At 41.4% G+C, this 8,362-nt stretch overlaps 1 non-coding gene across 1 annotated transcript; it reads left to right on the forward strand.

Moving 5' to 3' along the window:
- The first annotated feature begins 107 nt into the window (after window positions 1-107).
- Window positions 108-3,464, forward strand: LOC149516272 (25S ribosomal RNA). The gene has a single exon (XR_016346034.1). It is a non-coding gene; the product is annotated as a 25S ribosomal RNA (ribosomal RNA).
- The last annotated feature ends 4,898 nt before the right edge of the window (window positions 3,465-8,362 follow it).

Here is an 8,362-nt window from a genome sequence, read left to right on the forward strand (position 1 = left end):
ACCATCAGTGGTAAAGCTTTTGATGTGCCTCATCTCCTATGACATGCACTCATTATCTATTTAGACCCTATCAGGCCCCTTACATTGCTCGATCAATGCTTGCATCACCACTCTAGGTCAGGTAGGATTACCTATTGAGTTTAAGCATATCAATAAGTGGTGGAAAAGAAACTTACCAGGATTCCCCTAGTAATGGCAAGCAAACTAGGAAGAGCCTAGCTTGAGAATCAGGCACTCCTAGTATCCAAATTGTAGTCTAAAGAAGCATCTTTAGTGGCGAACCAGGCCTAAGTCCCTTGGAAAAAGGCACTAAAAAAGGTAAGAGCCCTATTGTGCCTAGACCCTATCCCACAATGAGGTACAGTCTGTGAGTCAAGTTGTTTGGGAATGCAACCCAAATTGAGCAATAAATTCTATCCAACGCTAAATGCAAGTAGTGACTGATAACAAAAAAGTACTACAAAAGAAAGATGAAAAGGTTTTTGAAAAGAGATTCAAATAGTGCTTGAAATTGTTATGAGGGAAGTAAATGGGGGTTGGCTATGCACTTTGGTCAGATATGGAATGGCAAGAGCCGGTCTATAGATCAACTCAAAGTATGGACCAATACAGGTCATAGTGGCAGCCTAAGCCTAGGCTTTTGATATGCCTATAGAGATGTCATTTTTGTAATTGTGGAATGCAACACAAGTCATCTCAGTGTGCCTTGGCACTCATATGCTCCTGACATTGGCCTATAGGCTCTCCATCCAGCCTATCTTGAAACATGAACCAAGGAGTCTGACATGTGTGCAAGTCAACAAGCTAGAAAACCTATAAGGTGTAAGGAAGCTAATTGATGAGATCCCTCACGAGTGCACCACTAACTGAACTTGATCTTCTAAGAAGGGTTCGAGTGTAAGCATGCCTGTTGGGATCCTAAAAGATAGTGAACTATGCTCGAGTAGGGTAAAGCTAGAGAAAACTCTGATGGAGGCCTACAGTGATATTAACGTGCAAATCATTCATCTGACTTGGGTTTAGGGGTGAAAGACTAATCGAACCATCTAGTAGCTAGTTCCCTCTAAAGTTTACCTTAAGATAGTAGGAGCCCTTAGCAAGTTCTATTAGGTAAAGCCAATGATTAGAGACATCAAAGGTGCAATGCCTTGAACCTACTCTCAAACTTTAAATAGGTAGGATGGTGTAGCTACTTCATTGAGCTGTGCCACAGAATCAAGAGCTCTAAGTGGGCCATTTTTGGTAAGCAAAATTGGCAATAAGGGATGAACTGAAAGCTGAGTTATGGTGCCCAACTGCATGCTAACCTAGAACCCATAAAGGGTGTTGGTCGATTAAGATAGTAGGATGGGGGTCATAAAAGTTGAAATCCACTAAGTGTGCAACAACTTACCTATCGAATCAACTAGCCTAAAAAATGGATGGCATTTAAATGTGTGACCTATACGCAACTATCAGGGCAAGGGCAAAGGCCAGGTCCTAATGAGTAGAAAGGCATGGTGGTCACTGCAAAGCCTGTGGCATAATCTTGGTGGTAGTAGCAAATATTCAAATGAGAACATTAAATGCTAAAAAGGGGAAAGGTTCCCTATGAATTGCACTTGCACATGGGTTAGTTGATCCTAAGATATGGGGAAAGCATATCTGATAGTGTGTCTAATGTGAGCTTTAAAAGGGAATTTAGTTAAAATTCCTAAACCAGGATGCATTGGCTGACAGCAATATTAGGTAGTCTAGAGGTGTTGGAGAGGGCCTTGGGAAGAGTTATCTTTTTTATTTATGGCCTGCCCACCCTAGAAATGGCTCAGCCAGAGGTAGGGTCCAGCAATCAAAAAAGCATCACAAGTCACATGGTGTTTTGTGTACCCTCAATGACCTTTAAAAATATGGAAGATCAAGTGCTCTCCATGCCCAATCATATTCATAATCACATCACTCTCTAAAGAGAATAGCCTCTAGTCAATGGAACAATATAGGCAAGGGAAGTTAGCAAAATGGATCGATAACCTCAAGAAATGGATTGGCTTTGAGGGTCAGGCACGGGGTCCTAATCCCAAACTCATTGGCTGTTGATGCACTACTTGAGCTGCTCTCATGGCAATAGTGGGTCGTTGTGTGTTGATCAAGTACGGACTTGGAAAGGCTTCCTTGAAGGTTTTCCCCGGGCAATGAATAGTCAACTTAGAATTGATATGGATAAAGGGAATCTAACTATTTAATTAAAACAAAGCATTACAATGGTCCCTACGAATACTCATGCAATGTGATTTTTGCCCAGTGCTTTAAATGTCAAAGTGAAGAACTCAACCAAGTGAGGGTAAACGACAGGACTAACTATGACTCTCTTATGGTAGCCAAATGCCTCATCATCTAATTAGTGAGCACATGAATGGATTAACATAATTCCCATTGTCCCTATCTACTATCCAATGAAACCACAATCAAAGGAATGGGCTTGATAGAATTAGCAGGGAAAGAAGACCTTATTTAGCTTAACTCTAGTCCAACCTTTTGAAATGAATTGAAAGGTGTAGGATAAGTGGGAACCCTAAGTCAAAATTGAAATACCAATACTTTTAACATTATTTTACTTATTCCATGAATCGGAGGTAGGGCAAAACCCCTTTTATTTGGCCTAAAGCCAACCTTGATCGATTGATTAGGATAAAAGACAATGTTAGGTGGGGAGTTTGGCTGGGGTAGCACATTTGTTAAAAGATAATGTAGGTGTCCTAAGATGAGCTCAACGAGAATAGAAATCTCATATAGAACAAAAGGATAAAAGCTCATTTGATTTTGATTTCTAGTAGGAATAAACTATGAAAGGATGGCCTGTTAATCTTGGAGACCTTCAGAATTTGAAGCTAGAGGTGTCAAAAAAGTTATCAGAAGGATAACTTGCTTATGATATACAAATGTTCATAGTGATGTTGCTTTTTGATCCTTCAATGTTGGCTCTTTCTATCATTATGAAGCAAAATTCACCAAGTGTTGGATTATTCACCCACCAATAAGGAATGTGACCTAGGTTTAAACCATCATGAGATAGGTTAGTTTTACCATACTAATGGTAGCGTCACAATAATAATTCAACCTAATACGAGAAGAATCATTGAGTCACACATTTGGTTATCCCACTTGCTTGAAAAGCTAATAGCATGAAGCTACCTTGTGCTTCATTATGACTGAATGCCTCTACATTAGAATCTAGGTTAAAAGGGACACATGCATCTGTCACCTAACTATCGACTAGTAGTAGGGGCCTATGCCTTGAAGGACACATGTCATAGGTGTAGCACCCATAGCAAACAAGCCATACGGGCCTCCTTGGAGCTCAATTCCCATCGAGTGGTGGAAAAAATCCTTTGTAGATGACTTAAATATATGATAGGGTATTGTAAGTGGTAGAATGGCCTTGTTGCCATGATCCAATGAAATTCAACCTTTTTGTTGCTTTGATTCACCCCTCCTTCCACCATAGCCACTGAAGTCCTCTCACTTTATTTTTTTTTTCACCACACCTCACTAGGTTTAGGGATGAATGGTGTTCTCTATTGCAATTGATTTAGTCGGGTGATGATGTCCTTTCCTTAAGCATACAAGTAAACAACAATTGAATGCTCTTGGTATTTGTTACAGTGATGGGCTCACTTTTGGTGTAAGAACTTGCCTTAAACTCCATCGGCACATGCTGGCCCTAATACAGGTTGTTGCCTTGAGCACCATCGACAAGATTTGGCCCTTGGTTGGTGCAGGCAATCACATCCAACACCATCTGCAAATGCTAGCCCCTTGGTGTGTGATGTTACCTTAGACACTAAAGCTAGATGTTGGCACTTGCCTCGACCATCATCGATATAAGTGGGCCCTTGTTATGGGTTGTTGCCTTAAACACCTCTTTGGTAAATGCTGAAACTTGGTGCAGCATGTGTACCATGAACCTCCTACCTAAGGCACTTGTCTGCCCCTCGATTACCATTGACACTAAATGATGCTCAGTGCATGGGTTATAGGTTCCAATCTTAAGCCAAACTCCATGCAGATTGACCTCATCTACCTAAGTTAGATTACAAAACTCAAGTACTCAGCATAATTCTAGCTTGTCAAAGATTGTGTTACTGTGTTAAGCCTTTTAGAAGCCCTCAAATATGATCTTCCTAGGACTATGTTCAAGTGGGCCCATACCTAGGTATGACCATGCACCCTCAACTAGGCTTGACCATGCACTCACACTTCGGTCATCAATGCCCACACTTAGTTCTGACTATATGCTTACGCATCGTTCATCAATGCTCGCACCTGGGCATGGCTTAATTTTTCCAAATTTGAACACTGTGTATAAGCCTTTGAAGTCTTGATCACTGCTCATACCACTATTTTATTTTAGTTCCTCGTGATCTAGGCCTCTTATAGGCCTTAAAGCTTGGTCCCCCTGATTGTTGTACCGTATCTTGCTAGAACTCGAACTGCTCCTTAACTTGGAGAAAACCCTTGGGCTAAGACCAGCTTGCAAATTGTGACACATCATATAACTCAACCACCATTGAGACAAGTTGGCCCTTAGCCTTAGTGCATGCTTCAACTATCAATGGTAAATGTTGCCCTTTTGTGCAGGTAGTTCCTTCAAACACCATTGCAACATGTTGGGCTATACACTATGTAAGGGTATCCTTTGCCCAGGCTATGCACCATGCACACCACTATCGGGCAGTAGGTAGGGTCAAGCACATCTTCAAATTTTTACTGTCTTAATGGTATTTTTATGGCTCGTAAATTCATATAGGCACTCACCAATGCCCACACTAAGGCCAAGCTCAATTTTGTCGAACATGAACACCATGCCTGAGCCTCTAGAGTCTTGATCACTACCCATACCCTTATTCTGGGTTGGTTCCCTATGACTTGTGCCTCTTATAGGCCTCAAGGCTTAGTCCTCCTAATTGTCGAAACCTATCTCGCGAGAACTAGAATTGCTCCATGAATTAGAAAAAATCCCTAGGCTTGGACCAGCTTGTAGACCGTGACACATGCACATGCCTCAACCACCATTGGGACATGTTAGCCATTGATCTTGGCACATGTTTTGACCAGCACTAGCACATGTTGGGTTATGCACCACGCGAGAGTATCCTAGACCCAAGCCATGCACCTTTCATATGATGATCAAGTAGTAGGTGGGTTCAAGCACATCTTCATATTTCTACCATGCCAATGCCATTTTTATGGCTTGTAAAATCATATAAGCACTCATTAGCAACAACACTTAGGCCTGGCTCAATTTTGCCAAACATGAACACTATGCCTAAGCCTCTAGAGTCTTGAACACTACCCATACCATTGTTTTATGCTAGTTCCTTGTGACTTGGGCCTCATTAAACCTCAAGGCCTGGTCTCCATGACTATTAGACCCTATCCCATAAGAATAGGGACTGTTCCTCTACTCAAAGAGAACCCTTGGACCTAGACTACCTTGCAAACCATGACACATGCACATGCCTTAACCACCATCAACATCAAATGACCCTCGATGCATATGTCACAAATCGTAAAAAAGTTCAAGACCAAAAGAGTCATGTGACGAGACTTGCTTATGATGATATGGGTAATGAACTAGGAAAGATTGAAATAGAGGCTGTAAAGGCACTTACTTTACCCAAGTGTGTGGGTCAAGCCAAGGCCAAAGTGTAAGCACTCAAGGTAAGTTGTATAGTGATAAGGATGAAGGCTACTCATTAGAAGTTTTTAGAAAGCCCTAAGATGCGGCATAAGCAGTCAAGCACAAAAAGGCCTAATAGAACCACCTGGAGATAGGCTAGGCTTGCGAGCATAAAACTTTTAGATAAACCTAGAGATAGGCTAAATGGGTGGGTATGAAAGGGCTAGAAAAGCTTGGAGGCAAGCAAGGTGTGAGGGCACTGAAGGTTTTAGAAGGATTAGGCACACGCACAGTGATGGGCACTATAGAGCCTATATGAGGAAGCCTCTAGAAAGCTCTAATTGCAAGTAGAGTGGCACTAAATGGAAAAGGCTCTGGAACTAGCTAGGCATGAGCACTCAAAGTAAGTGCTTAAACTTTTCCAAACCAAGGGGCTCAACAGGGAAACTAAAACTAGCAGATCTCTAGAAAGGCCTTAGCCAACCTTAATAGAGCCTAGGCACCGTATAACTATCTATAAGGCCTTTAATGGACATACACTTGGATTCATTCTAACTACAAATGCCAAGGGGGATCAAGTATAAATAGGCAAGTCTCCCCCTGATTTGTACATAAGCCATAATCAAGTGACAACAAGAGAAGCAAGAGTATAAAGCATTAAAGACTTAGGCCTTGAGAGCCTTTGTAGAGAACACATAAGGACTGTGTTCTAAGAGTAAATGTACATACCCCATCAAGTAAATAAACTACTCTTGCCTTAACCATTTCCTTTCTAGCATTTTTCTAAACTCCTAGGAGGTTTGTCGAGTTTCAGCACAAGTGCATAGCACAAAAAGTCAGTTAAGGGCTGACTTAGGCATACGGATGATAGTTTCCTACCTAAGGTTGCACAATAGCTAGACATGTAGATGGTAGTTTCTTGGGCTACGCACCATGTAAATCAAGATCGGATAGTAGGTAGGTTCAGGCACATCTTTATATTTTTACCATTTTAATGCCATTTTTATGGCTTGTAAATTCATATAATGGTCTCTTAAGCCTTCATGGGAAGTTTCATGGCAAGATGAACCATTTTCTATTTTTCATGATTTTTAAAATTTTTTACGATTTAGGATTTCTTAAAATTATTTTAAGAGTTTTGGCCCAAAATTTGGTATACATGATTTTTGTATTTTTGTTGGCATCTACAAAAAAATTCAGCTAAAAAATCAAAGTATGGAAGATTTTGTGGCCATTTGAAAAAAGCATCCCCATTTCAGACATTTGAATTGTTATTAGATGTGAACTTGTAAAAGCTCTTATGCTTATTAAGGGGGGAGAGTTGTCAAGGTTCTTTAGGAGATAAGGGGCCAATATAAGGGTTGAGGACAACACCCATCGCACATCATGCACTCACTCTCTAACCCACCACCCCTAATTATTAGAACCCTTAATACCACCGATTAGGTTCTCTAATGATGCTTTAGTGATGGTGCTATAAGCAAAAGAATGCAGTGCCAGCACATGTCTGAGCCTAACATGTGCATTATGGCCCAAAATCAAACTTTGGCCAAGGCTTCAACCATTAATAGCACATGCTACTGCATGGTGCAGGCACATGCCTTAACCATCACCAGCATAAGTTAGCTCTTAGTACAAGCACTTACCTCGATCAGCATTAGCACAAGCTAGCCTTTGGTATAGGCACGTGCCTTGATCACCATTGACACATGCTGGCCCTTGGTACAGGTACATGCATTGATCTGGCCCTTGGTGCAAGCACATACCTCAATTAGCATTGGCACAATCTGAACTTGGTACAAATATATACCTCAATCAGCATCAATACATGATGGCCCTTGGTGCGAGCAGTTACCTTGAACACTATCGATACATGCTGGGCCTTGGTACAGAAACATGCCTCGACCACTATTGGCACCTATGGACCTTTAGTGTAGGATATGCCTATTTGAAAAAGTGTCTCCATTTCAGACACTTTAATGTCTACTATTGAAATATTTGTAGAATCTTTCATGCATTTTAGAAGGTGATTGTTTGGGCCCCTCTCTCCTTCCCATGAAAAGAAAAGGTGTGTGTGATGAGCTTGTCATTACATACATCCATAACAACATCTTTGGAGCAAAATCCAAGCCATGCATGCCTTATAGCTGTGTTGTTAGGTGACTGGTTGCTCTAGTGACCTGTAACCATCCATCGCCCTAATCGGTTGGCATGCATGAGAAAAACTTAGCTATGCCAAGTTCATACCCATGCCTACAGCTGATGTTGCCCTAGACCCTAGACTAAGTCCCTAAATTGGGCAATGGCTCTTTAAGGTGGTGCAAGCAGAAGCGGTGGTCACAAGCTTGGTCTGGCCAAGTCTTTTAGGTATCTGGCAACCTCGTGGTCTTGTTTCATCAACCATAAAAATGCCTTAGCCTAGCCAAGCCAATGCATGTGTCATGGGTAAAGGGCTAAAGTTTAGCACCCGTACAGCCATAGTTGGAAACTACCATCCATTTGCCTAAGTTGGCCTTTTTTTCCAACTTTGTGCTGAACGCTTGTGCTGTGCACTCCATTGGCTCTCTAGCAACTTGAGAAAAAGCTAGGAATGAGAGTTAAAGCAATTGTATTTCTATTTACTTGACACTATGTATAATTACCCATTGTCCTTACAATGACTTCTATGTCTATCTCCAAGTCTCTATGTATGGCTAAGTTTAAGAC

The sequence above is a fragment of the Durio zibethinus genome, chromosome 10 (genome assembly GCF_047325235.1).
Source record: "Durio zibethinus cultivar Kanyao isolate XHJ-2024 chromosome 10, ASM4732523v1, whole genome shotgun sequence".
NCBI classification, from domain to species: domain Eukaryota; kingdom Viridiplantae; phylum Streptophyta; class Magnoliopsida; order Malvales; family Malvaceae; genus Durio; species Durio zibethinus.